Below are 13,409 nucleotides of genomic sequence, written 5' to 3'. Positions count from 1 at the left end.
AAATCACAATTAGTCATCTGGTTAGCTGACAGCACAGATAATATGCTGAAAGATATTCACACATATTTCTATCATGGCTTTGTTCATCTACATAGAATACCACCTTATAGCCAAATAATTTACAAATCTATGAAGCAAAAGCAAGCATCTTCCTGTAATTGGCTTAATTTATAACTCCATCTTCAATGCCATTCTGTTGAATCATTTGGAATATACATGTTGCTTATTATTTTTAGTAAACTGTCCAAATACTGAGAATCACACTGAGAAGAAAAAATAGTAGCTAAGCATTAAATTGGTCTTATGATAGTCTCATGTGAAAAACAATTATGTATATAGAGTTGCCCCTTGGTATGTGAGGGGGGGCTGGGTATCATAATTCCCTCTTTTCCTGGAGAAATACCAAACTCCATGGATGCTCAAATCCCTTATTTAAAATGCATGCTTGGTGTGGTGGTGCACACCTGTGATCCCAGCAGCTCGGGAGGCTAAAGCAGGAGTATCACAAGTTGATAACCAGCCTTGGCAATTTAGCAAGGCCCTAAGCAACTTACTGAGACCCTGAATTAAGATAAAAAGGCTGGGGATGGCTGAGTCCTTAAATGCTCCTGTGTTCAATCCCTGGTACCAAAAAAAAAAAAAAAAAAAAAAAAAATGAAAGAAAGAAAAAGTAAAAACAGGTAAAACAGCTGAGCACTTTTATGTTAATAAACTTCACAAATATTCATTATATACAAATCATCTCTAGGCAACATGTAATATCTAATACAATGTAAATGTTATATGATCTTCAGTCGATTGAACCTTTTGATGAAGAACCCAAAGCTACAGATGGCTAACTGTATATGTTTATATATAGGCACACATATATATTACTTATGTGTAAAAAGGATCTAATAGATTACTTGCTAATATTAAATAGCTATTATTGTTTAGGTTTGCATCATTCTAAACGTTCTTAATACAGATAATTTTTATTCTACCCCAACTGTCTTGCATGGAGAACCACAAATGAAGGTATTTACTCTTGTACATTTGAGTTTATTAAAAAACCACACACATACATGAAATAGGAAATGTAATATGTAAAATATGTAAAATGTATATATTTGGCAGCACTAGGGATTGAACCTGGGGGCCTTCTATCACAGATGTACCATCTTTAAACCTTTTTTATTTTTTAAAATTTTGAGGCAGGGTCTTGCTAACTTACCCAGACTGGGTCAAACTTTTGATCTTTCTGCCTCAGCCTCCTGAGTCACTGTGACTACAAGCATGTGCTGCCCTACCCAGCTCCTAAGCAAAATTTTTGTTCAATATTTAAATGTAGAAATGCTTGCAAAAACTGAGGAGTAAAAACTACCAAACCCAGATTCATTTTACCTAGAAATTAACATATTAACAATCACAATGATACTCATGTGCTTTTATAAACATCATTTTAGAAAATGTAAAATATAGAAAAAGAAGAAATTATTTTTCCAGGGCTGGGGATATAGTTCAGTTGGTAAAATGCTTGTCTTGCATGTTCAAAGCCCTGGATTCAATCCCCAGAATCACCAAAAAAAAAAAAAATTATTTTTCCAGAGTTTACCATTGTGAGACCAAATAGATGGAAGACTGTGTTCCCAGGACAAAGCATTAGCCAATATGGTAGTTCAAGGCTAGGTGTGGTGGCACACACCTATAATCCCAGCAGCTCTGGAGGCTGAGGCAGGAGGATCTAGAGTTCAAAGACAGCCTCAGCAATTTATCGAGGCGCTAAGCAACTCAGTGAGACCCTGTCTAATAAAATATAAAACAGGACTATGTATGTAGCTCAGTGGTAGAGTGCCCTTGAGTTCAATCCCTGGTACCCCCCTTCCCAAAATGGTAGTTCATGGTCCCCAAATGGTAGCTCTTCATATTCAGCTTCAGACACTTTGACTAGGGAACATCTATGTATACCTGAGCAATTAAATCAGAAAAGCAATGCCTTCTCATTTTATATAAATGGATGATTATTTATCAAATGGAACATATTTTTAAAAAGCACAATGGAAGTTATGAAATCCAATATGTCACTAGTTGATTATAAAGTACATCATTAGTTGATATAAGATGAAGAAAAATGCTGCATTAAACTATGACACTTATAATTTTTTTTTTTTTTTTTTTTAGTTAGTTATTTGGTGATACTGGGGATTGAACCTAGGGGCCCTCTACCCCATGGTTGTTTTTTTTTTTTTTTTTTTTTTTTTTGAGACAGGGTCTCACTAAGTTGCTTATGCTAGCCTTCAACTTGCAATCCTTCTACCTCAGCCTGCCAAGTAACTGAGATTACAGACATGTGTTAACACACCTAGCAAAAATAAAAGAATTTTTAAAAGACTATTCTGAAGCTGAGTATGGTGGTGCGCATCTGTAATCCTAGTGATTTAGGATTACAGGAGGATTCCAAGTTTAAGCCCAGCCTCAGCAACTTAGCAATACCTTATCTCAAAATGAAAATGAATAAATAAATAAAAAGGAATGGAAATATTAACTCACTGGTAGAGCACCTCTGAGTTCAATCTCCAATATAAATAAATATTTAAAATAAATAAATACATACATACATACTATTCTGGACATTCATGATATGCCAGAGTAATATTCTATATATGAAAGAACTGGAGACACTATTTGAATTTCTGTACATTATGGTAGATCAGCTAAAACAGAAAGTGTTTTCTACCAGAAGTTTACTACAAGTGGCAATTTTAATTAAGAAAACATTTATTTATTCATCCAAAAAATATTTATTCATCAATAACTTCAGGTATTAAGATGATAAATAACTGACCTCTGAAGGGAACACAAGTAAACAGATCATTGCTAATACATGTTATGTGTGCTCGGATAAAGGTAAGCACAGAGAAGGAACATCAAATGTCAGAAAATGAACACAGATACAAATACTATACTAGTAGAAGATACATATTTAATATGTGACAGATAGTAGTCAAAGTGGTGGAGACAGAATACTGAACAGTGGTGATGGGGAGACAGGGGAAGGAAATGGAAAGCTGTAGTTCAAAGGATACAATATAGCAGATAATGTAGGATGAAAAAGTCCAGAGATCTAATATACAATATAAGGACAAGTGGATAGGAAAATGGGTAATAAGTTGATAAGAAAATTACAGTAATTACGCAAACAGTAAAATCTAGATGGTGAATACATAAGTGTCCACTATAAAATCTTTTATACATACTTTGTTTTATGTTTGAAAATTTTAATGATATTAGAAGGAAATTGTTTTTTTGAAAAAGACACAACTTATTTTTATTCTTTCCTGAAAAAACATGTTGGCAATGAGGTCTTCAAAATTCAGAGACCAAAAAAAAAAAAAAAAATGAGAAATGAGGTAACAGAAATAGGATAATATATAAATCACAAAGACACTAGATAAAATGATCTAGAAGACATCGAAAAAAATGAGAACACTAAGAAAACAACCAAATTACCTTGCAGAACCTCTAAAATCAAAAATTGTCAGCACCAGGTATCTCTTATTTTTGGAAGGAAATCACTGTTGAGATAATTTTACATCATTCATCAGCCAAGTGCTGTCATTTTGGAATATCCCAATTAATTTGGCTACTGAATAAAATACAAAAAAGAAAAATAAAAGTAATCAATCTTACTTTAACAACCACACACACACACACACACACCAAAAAACCCCCACAAACTATAAAAAAAAAAATGCACATAAAAAATCCAGTGAGCCATGTTTTCTGGTTTGAACAGTTTATTCTACAACTGACAAAATTGTCATTTAAATTCCTCTTTTATGATCTATTGTATTAATTCTAGTAAATGACTACCAGTTTCCAACTTCATAAAAATATTATGTCAGTCTAACTTTAAGTTATTATTTAATTAAGCACATGTTTATGAACAGTCCAATTACATCCAAAGCATCTTTACACAAACAAAAAATATCCCTGCCCTCAGGAAATCGAGACTCTTTATGGGGGGAAAAAGAAAAGGAATTAACAAAAACATATTATATACTGAATAAAATATGGTAAATATGGCCTGAGACTCATAAGGCCATCTGTAAAGTTATTTATGAAGGTAAGAGAACATACTTGGCTAGTTGCCAAGTATCTTTGAACACACAGTGTTTGAAGGGATCCTTATAAAGGAATAGGAAAGAAAGCCCAAAGTATTCAGGAACAAAGAAATACCAAAAATAAATACATGTTTAGAAAACAGTGTACCCATTGCAAAGGGCATACAAAGGGAGAAAAGTAATGTAAAATAAAGGCAGAAATATAAGTTGGAACACTGATGTAGGAAACATAATCAACCATGCACATTAAAACAGTATATCCGGGCTGGGGATGTGGCTCAAGGGTAGCGCGATCGCCTGGCATGTGTGCGGCCCTGGTTCGATCCTCAGCACCACATACAAACAAAGATGTTGTGTCCGCCGAAAACTTAATAAATAAATATTAAGATTCATTCTCTCTCTCTCTCTCTCTCTCTCTCTCTCTCAATCTCTCTCTTAAAAAAAAAAAAAAAAAAAAAAAAAACAGTATATCCGAGGGACAGAATTTATCAAATGTTGAGACAAGAATTTAGCATTAAAATTATCTATCTTCATTTCTACATTTAGTCAATGCCAATTGTGATGATTATACAAGATAGATTCAAACACTAATAGGACAGAGTTTCTACCTCCTAAACAACTCATCATCTAGAAGGGAAGAAAACACAAATACTCTGATAGATGTCTTAACAGAGAAATATACAAAACACTATATTATTGAAGCATAGATTAAATACTAATTAATCACGCTTGGGAAAAGTTAGGAAATGCATAGAGATGAGGTAATATTTGAGATGGGTCTCAGGAATAAAAAAAATTGAATATGTATTCTATAACAGAAATTATATATACAAACCTCATTGACTTTCCCCAATTATAATAGTTGCTTTTGTTCTAAGACATTTTTATACTCTCCAAATACGTCCCTAATGTTTTTTTCTACTAAATGAATTAGTCTTCCTAATAAGTTCTAAAAATTAATAGTTTTATCTCATATAAAATAACCATTGAGGGACTGTTGCTATAGCTTAGTTGGTAGAGTACTTGCCTTGCACACATAAGGCCCTGGGTTCAATCCCCAGCACCACAAAAAAAAAAAAAAAAAAAAAAAAAAAAAAAAATTGATCCCTACCACATTATTTAGTCCTCTATACGTTATCTCTTTAACATTTCTAAATGATCTTAAATCTATGTCACATTAACTTTTACTTTATCAACTACTCATAACAATTTCAAGTCTTTGCCTAGGGAAAACTCAGATTAAGATTTAACTCCCACAGAAGGCCTTTTGACCCAAGACTCAAGTCTAATACTCTATGCATACCAGAAATCACACCGCATTGCAACAATTTATCTTTTCTTTCTAATAGTCTTTAGGGCCTTGGAGAAAAAAAAACTTATCATTTTTGTATCCTCACTTTGCTGACTACCATAGTAAGCAGACAAGAAATTTTTGTTAAAATGATTACATAGGAATTAGACAATTAATTTAAAATACACAACACACACACACACACACACACACACACACACAAAGTCAGGTCCTGAGACCTGGCCCTATGAACTTCTAGCTGTGTGAACTTGAGAAGATCGCATAATTTTTGTTTTCATCTATTAAAAACAAACAACAATAATAAAATCTTTTAACTTTAGTGCTGTTTACCTTAAAGATGAATTATAGAGCCAAATAAAGTTAAACTACTGCCCTGCCAGTAAACTTGACACCTATTAGTGTGTGAAACAGCTTTTAAAATCCCTTCTTTCTCTTGCAGTGTACCTTAAAATGGGGCAAGAGCACAAAAGAAACTGCAGAAGTGCCCACAGTTGAGACAGGACATGGCATTTTGGGAACTATTCATGGTTTGTTGTGGCCAGAACGTACTATAAGCCAAATAGAGAAACCAAGAGGTCAGCCGAGGTCACATACCCAGGACTTTTATTAGCCATGTTAAGAAATCTGAACTTTATCCTAGAGGCAATGGGGAGCCATTTCACTGATTAAAAAATTTCTCCTCTGATTTAACATCTAATATTTTTACCACAATAATTCTCACCCACAGTATTCACATTTAACTCTTGATGACAGTGACCAAAATAATTAAAATGCACTCAGAAACATTTTGGGATGGGGGGTACCAGGTATTGAATTCAGAGGCACTCTGAGCTACATCTCCAACCCTATTTTGTTTCATTGTGTTGCTGATTAGTGCCTCTCTTTTGCTGTGAGCAGCTGGCTTTGAACTCAAGACTCTCCTGCCTCACTCAGCCTCCCAAACTTCTGGGATTATAGGAGTGTGCCATGGTGCAAGGCTCCAGAAACTTTTTTTTTTTTAATAAAATGACAATTACAGGGGATATCTGTCCTTTGTTATTGGTGATGTTTAAGAAACAAGGGTTCAGCCAGCCATGGTAGCACATGCCTGTAATTAGAGCAACTCAGGAGACTGAGGCAGGAGGATTGCAAATTTCAAACCAGTCTCAGCAATTCAGTGGAGACCCTGTCTCAATATAAAAAAGGACTGGGGATGTATCTCAGTGGTTAAGTGCCCCAGGGGTTCAATCCCTGGCAGCAACAACAACAAAAAAGGAATATACCTACCTGGCAAAAAGCTGGCAAACTTAAGCAAGTTTGCCACTTTTTTTTTTTAAGTCTGTGAACTTGTAAAAATAACTCCCATAAGGCATCCAAACTGTACTTGAATACTTAGATCAAGTTCTTTATTTATTTTTTTTTAAGAGAGAGAGAGAGAGAGAATTTTAATATTTATTTTTTGTTTTTTTGGCGGAAACAATCTTTGTTTGTATGTGGTGCTGAGGATCGAACCCAGGCCGCATGCATGCCAGGCAAGCACGCTACTGCTTGAGCCACATTCCCAGCCCAGATCAAGTTCTTTAGATCAAGTCAACTCGACCCCTGCCTTCCTAGGAATTCTTACCCTTTCAGATTGTTCTTACCATGAACCTTAAAATTCTTAAAGACCTTCATCTCTAATACTTCTATTAGAAGTATTCAAAGAGAATATTCTCTGTTTATTCAGATATGAAAAATTTTATCTAAAATGACTAAAATAAAAGATTAAATATTAGAGATAAATCTTCAACTACTGATCCCAAATTACTCATTTCCTTAGGGTTCCGAAGTACATGACTGTACAAGATGGTTTATTTAAGACGGGGGAATAAATATAACAGTGAACATAACCAAGATATAAAAGAATTTCAAGAGGATGTAGCCAAAGATTAAACCTACTAATTTGTAACTATCAGGTATTACTTTCAGCATAGATAACCAACTTTACGAATACATTCAGGTTGCAAATTCTACTGAGCCAGGCAAAAAAAAAAAATAAGCAAAGCTGGACAGGAAAGAACTAGATAAAAAGTACTAATGGAAGGCTTCCAGGTAGCTTCAGTTAATTATTGCTCCTAATTTTTAAAAGAATATTTATTTTTTAGTTGGACACAATACCTTTATTTTATTTATTTATCTTTATGTGGTGCTGAGAAATAAACCCAGGGCTCTGCACATGCTAGGCAAGCACTCTACCGCTGAGCCACAACTCCAACCCTGCACCAAATTTTTAAAGAGGAACTGTTGAGGGCAAAATGAACTATGAAATAAACTACACAATTAGAAAATCATCTAAAAATAAACAGATTCATATCTTGTTTCTCAAACCAAGATCAACTGCAAATGTATCAAGGGTATGTAAATGTCAAAAAACAAAAACCACAAAACGTACTGGAAAATAATAAAAAGAATACCCTAATTTCTGTCCATGGCACAAAATTCAGATGTCATTAAACAGTAATGAATTACTTTATACAAATTGAATAACTATGAAAGATTCATAATATAGATTACAAAAGAAAGTTAGCAAACTGAGAAATAACATTTGCAACTATTGATTAATTACTTATTTTTTATTACATTAATAACTCCTCTAAATCCATATGAAAAAAATAGCTTAAGAGAAAAATGGGCAAATGATAGTCAATCTGTATACTCCTTCAAAAGAAGAGAAACACAAATTAGAATCATATTGACATACTATTTTTCACCTATCATACTGTCAGAAAATCCCAAATTTGATAAAACATGTTGCTGAAGCTATGAGGGAAAAAAATGGTTTGTATAGTCCTGAAAGGAGTACCAAAACGGTAATAAGGAGAAAATTTTGCACTAAAATTGCACGTTGAAGTTTAACACTAAAAGAGAGATACTGGGAAAAGGAGTCCAACAACATAGACTAAGTGGATAATGTTTAAAGTTTCTTCTGGCTTGGCGTGGTGATGCACACCTATAATTCTGGCTTCTGCAGATGCTGAGGTAGGAGGATCACAAATTGGAAGCCAGAATGGACAACTTTGCAAGACCCTCTCAAAATAAAGCTGTGGGGATGTAGGTTGGTGGTGAAGCACCCCTGTTTCAATTACCAGTACCACCAATATTAATAAAGGTCCCTTCTGATCTTGGTGTCTTATGAATCTTGTCATTTGACAATATCTAGCTTTATTGGTACCCAAAGTTACTTATTAGTATGTTTCAACAAGGTTTATAAGGCTTTAGATCGATTTATTCTATATCTTTAATTGAGTAAGAATTCCAAAGAGTGTTCCTCAAATCTAAATTATTAAATTATATTACAAAGAACCTAAAATTTAAATATACTTCAAAATAATACTACCTGGGGATACAGCTTAGTGCTAGAGTACTTGCTTAGCATGAGCAAGGTTCTAGGATCAATATCCAGTAGTAGTAGTAGTAGTAGTAGTAGTAGTAGTAGTAGTAGTAATAATGCTGAAGGGAAAATCATAGTATAAAAAATTGAATGAAATGAAATCTTAAGAAGGCGAAGTTCAACGTGATAAAAAATATAGGCGCTAATGTCCCTTCATGGACAAAGTACAAATTAGGTAGAGAGAGAAAAAGACAAAAGATTTAGAAACAAACACTAAATACAATCTAAATATACATCCTTAGGAAAAGCAAACGCAACAAAAACTATTAGAAAGAACATATTGGGCTGGGGATGTGGCTCAAGCAGTAGCGCGCTCGCCTGGCATGCGTGCAGCCGGGTTCCATCCTCAGCACCACATACAAACAAAGATGTTGTGTCCGCCGAAAACTGAAAAATAAATATTTAAAAAATTCTCTCTCTCTCTCTTTCTCTCTCTCTCTCTCTCTCTAAAAAAAAAAAAAAAGAAAAAGAAAAAAAAAGAAAGAACATATTATATTTCAACTATAGGATACTGTTTTTTAACTATAAAATCCTATACCCTAGTAATTATATACCACTAGTAACTATAGTTTTTACTTAAGCAAAATTGAAAGCTAGGCATGGTGGCTCATGCCTATAATCCCAGCAATTTGGGAGGCTGAAATAGGAAGATCACAAGTTCAAGGCTAGCCTCAGCAACTTAGTGAGACTCATGTCTCAAAATAAAAATAAAAGGGTTGGGGATGTAGGTCAGTTGCAGAGCACCCCTGGGTTCAATCCCTAAAACCAAAAAAAAAAAAAAAAAAAAAAAAAAGTTCTGATATATAAAGCATCTGGGCAATATCTTTCATGCTTCAAAGGACAACATTAAGGAAGTGAAAAGACAACCCATGAAAGTCATGGTAAAGTGGAAAGAATAGAAGAAAAATATTCATAAATCATATAACTCATAAGAGACTAGTATCCAGAATATGCAAAAGAATCCAATACAATAGTAAGAAAACACCGGGTGCAGTGGAGATGCCTGTAATCCCAGCAGCTCTGGAGGATGAGATAGGAAGATGCAAGTTCAAAGCTAGCCTTGGCAATTTGACTAGGCCCTAAGTAATTGAGCCAGACCCTGTCTTAAAATAAAAAATAAAATGGGCTAGGGATATAGCTCATCAATAAAGTGCCTCTGGATTCAATCTCCACTGAAAAAACAAAACAACAACAACAAAAAAGAGCGAGGCACAATGGCACACACCTAAAATCCCATTGAGGAGGGAGGCTGAGACAGGAGGATCATAAATTCTAGGCCAGCATTGGCAACTTAGGGAGACCCTATCAAAAATAAAATAGGGGGCTGGGGTTGTAGCCCAGTAGTGGAGTGCTTGCCCAGCATGTATAAAGCACTGGGTTTGATTCTCAACATAGCTTATAAATAACTAAAATAAAGGTCCATTGACAACTAAAAACTATATATTAAAAAAATAAGATAAAATAAGGGGCTGGTGTTTTAGCTCAGTGGTAGAGCACTTGCCTAGCCCGTGTGAGGCACTGGGTTTGATCCTCAGCAGCACGTAAAAATAAATAAACAATGGGCTGGGGATGTGGCTCAAGCGGTAGCGCACTCGCCTGGCGTGCGTGCGGCCTGTGTTCGATCCTCAGCACCACATACAAAGATGTTGTGTCCGCCGAAAATTAAAAAATAAAAAAATATTAAAAAAATAAATAAATAAATAAATAAACAAAATAAAGGTATTGTGTCCATTACAACTAAAAATATATACATTAAGAAAAGAAAAAGAAAAAGAAAAGAGGGCTTGGGTTGTCAATGGTAGAGTGCTCCTGGGTTCAATCCCCAGCACAACATTTAAAAAAAAAAAAAAGGAAGAACAAAGTATATGGGTTTTGAAATGTCTGTTACATCTTTTAGATAAGAATGACTTATAGGGGCTGGGGTTGTGGCTCTGTGGTAGAACACTTGCCTGGCATGTGTGAGTCACTGGGTTTGATTCTCAGCACCACATAAAAATAAATAAATAAAGGTCCATTGACAACTAAAAAAATATTTTAAAAAAACAAGAATGACTTATAATGAGCACTTGAAAACTGATTCTCTTCAGCTAATTACTAACTAAATTTACTTAAGTATTTACAAAGTAGAATTTTTTTTTTTTCCTGAGAAAAAAGTAAAGCAGGTTTACTTTGGGAGATTTGGTCAATTTACTGTGGAACTTAATTTTCTCAAATAAAATATTCTATTTAACACAACTTTGAAACTTATGACAATATTAAAATAAGGTAGTAATGGTAAGAAGAAATTAGATTTTTTGTGAATATTTTTAAAAAGTGTGATCTCTAGAGCAAACCTGTACCTTTAAATGACTCAAGATCAAAAATTCTTCTCCAAGTAAGCTATGGATGGAGATGTAACTTGGTGGTAGAGCACTTGCCTAGCATGGGAACCCTAGCATTATATGTATGGAGGAAAAATGGGACAGAATGCTGTGATCATTTTAATCAATCAAAATGTAAAACTTCAAAAATTATCTAAAATGATCCTGACTCAGTGATAAGATAAGCTCTGGTTGATGCATACTCTTATTTACAAAGTTCCTTGTTATTGGGGACCTGAAGAAAAACAGCACCCAAAGAATCAACACAAACCCTCAACCTACCCTAAATAATAGATATGATAATGATATGCTGCATTTTAACATGTTTTCCATACAAAAGCAAGATATATCATAAACAGTAAATGTTAGAATGAAGAAAATTTTTCTTCAAAACTTTGTGTGACAACCCAGGAAATATTAGTGTAATCTTAGTGAAAAATGCAATTTGAAATTTAGTATAACTTGGGGCCAGAGTTGTGGCTCAGCGGCAGGTAGAGCACTCATTTAGCACATGTGAAGCCTTGAGTTCGATCATCAGTACCACATAAAAACAAATAAACAAACTAAAGATATGTGTACAACTAAAAAATAAATATTAAAAAAAAGAAATTTAGTATAAAATAAGATTTCTTTCTTTCTCTCTCTCTCTCTCTCTCTCTCTCTCTCTTTCTTTCAAGTAGGAAGCCCAAAGATTGCTGAGCAATAAATATTGCGTGTCCTTTTTTTTTCTTTTTCCTGCTGTACTGGGGACTGAACCAAGACAGACTCTACCATGGAGCTGTAAACCAGTCCTTTTTATTTTTTTAATTTAAATTTTTTTTTTTTTTTTTTTAGGCAGGGGGACCAGGGATTGAACCCAGGGGCACTTAACCACTGGGCCACATCCCCAACCCCCTTTTTCATATTTTTAGAGACAGAGTCTCAATGAGTTGTGCTTAGTTAGGGCCTCACTAAGTTGCTGAGGCTGGCTTTGAACTTAAGATCCTCCTGCCTCAGCCTCCGGGCCCACTGGGATTACAGGCATGCTCCACCATGCCTGGCCCTTTTTATTTTTTGAGGTAGGGTCTTGCCAAATTGTTCAAGCTGACCTTGAACTTCCTATCCTCCTGCCTCATTGTTCCTAGTAGCTGGGATTATAGATGTGCACCACTGCACTCAACAATAATTATTAATTGAAAGGGCATAAATATTAAATAATGAGTTCAATATGGTCCCTTAATTATTTAGAGCTGATCTTTTAAAAGGTAACAAGGACTGCTAAATTCTGTATACAATAAGGACTAACGTAGGATAGGACTTCCCACCCAGGCTTTTCTATTTATTTCTTGATTTGAACTTCTTTCCTAGAGATCTTAACAGGATATAGATCTTCATATACAAATAAATGTCTCCTATCTGCAAATTTAAGAAATTTGAATTAAATCTCTAAACCACATCACAAATAAACCTGAAATTATTAGAGGACATTACTTTTTAAAAACTTTCCTCCACTATTTTAAACTTGAAAAATGTCTTTTCTTCCTCCCTCACTCTCACTTATTTAGGGACACTGCCAGCATAAATCTCTCCTGAACCATCAATTTGCCTCATTCAACTAAATCACTCCATCAGCATATAAATAAGCTGTTATTTTTCCAGAATTCTTCTGTCTTTAGCTTCTTTATTCCTCCAAATTTGTCCCCTTTTTTCCTTCCCTTTATAACAAAACTCAAAAACCAACCAACCTCCCTCCCTCCCTCCCTCCCTCCCTCCCCCTCTCTCTCTCTCTCTCTCTCTCTCTCTCTCTCTCTCTCTCTCTCTCTCTCTCCCTCCCTCCCTCCCTCCCTCCCTACCTCCCTCCCTCAGAACTCTACCACTTATCTACATCCCCAGTTCTTTTTATTTTTTGTTATATTTTTATTTGGTCTCCTGGGCAACTGCCCAGGCTGGCCTTGAACTTGTGATCCTCCTGCCTCGGCCTCAGGAACTGCTAAATGCCAGGATTACAGGAGTGTGCCATGATGCCCATTCTATCTATACTCACTTCAAAAATGATTTTATTCAGTCATATAGCTTGAAACATTATGTAATCTTATAAATATTACATGTTAATCACCAAATTTACACCTATTAGATCTACCTCAACTCTAGGCCCATATATCTAACAAACTACTTGACTTCTCTTGGATAATGAATAAGCCGCTAATGCTAGGCTTTTCATCCTGCCCTATTTCAAAACAGCAGCA

The 13,409-nt window shown here is 34.8% G+C and overlaps 1 protein-coding gene across 1 annotated transcript in view; it reads right to left on the bottom strand.

Moving 5' to 3' along the window:
• Positions 1–13,409, bottom strand: part of Chd9 (chromodomain helicase DNA binding protein 9) — a 182,754-nt gene that overhangs the window by 138,450 nt on the left and 30,895 nt on the right. The window lies entirely within an intron of this gene.

The sequence above is a fragment of the Urocitellus parryii genome, chromosome 15 (genome assembly GCF_045843805.1).
Source record: "Urocitellus parryii isolate mUroPar1 chromosome 15, mUroPar1.hap1, whole genome shotgun sequence".
NCBI classification, from domain to species: Eukaryota; Metazoa; Chordata; class Mammalia; order Rodentia; family Sciuridae; genus Urocitellus; species Urocitellus parryii.
This window is presented reverse-complemented; position numbering and strand designations above follow the sequence as displayed.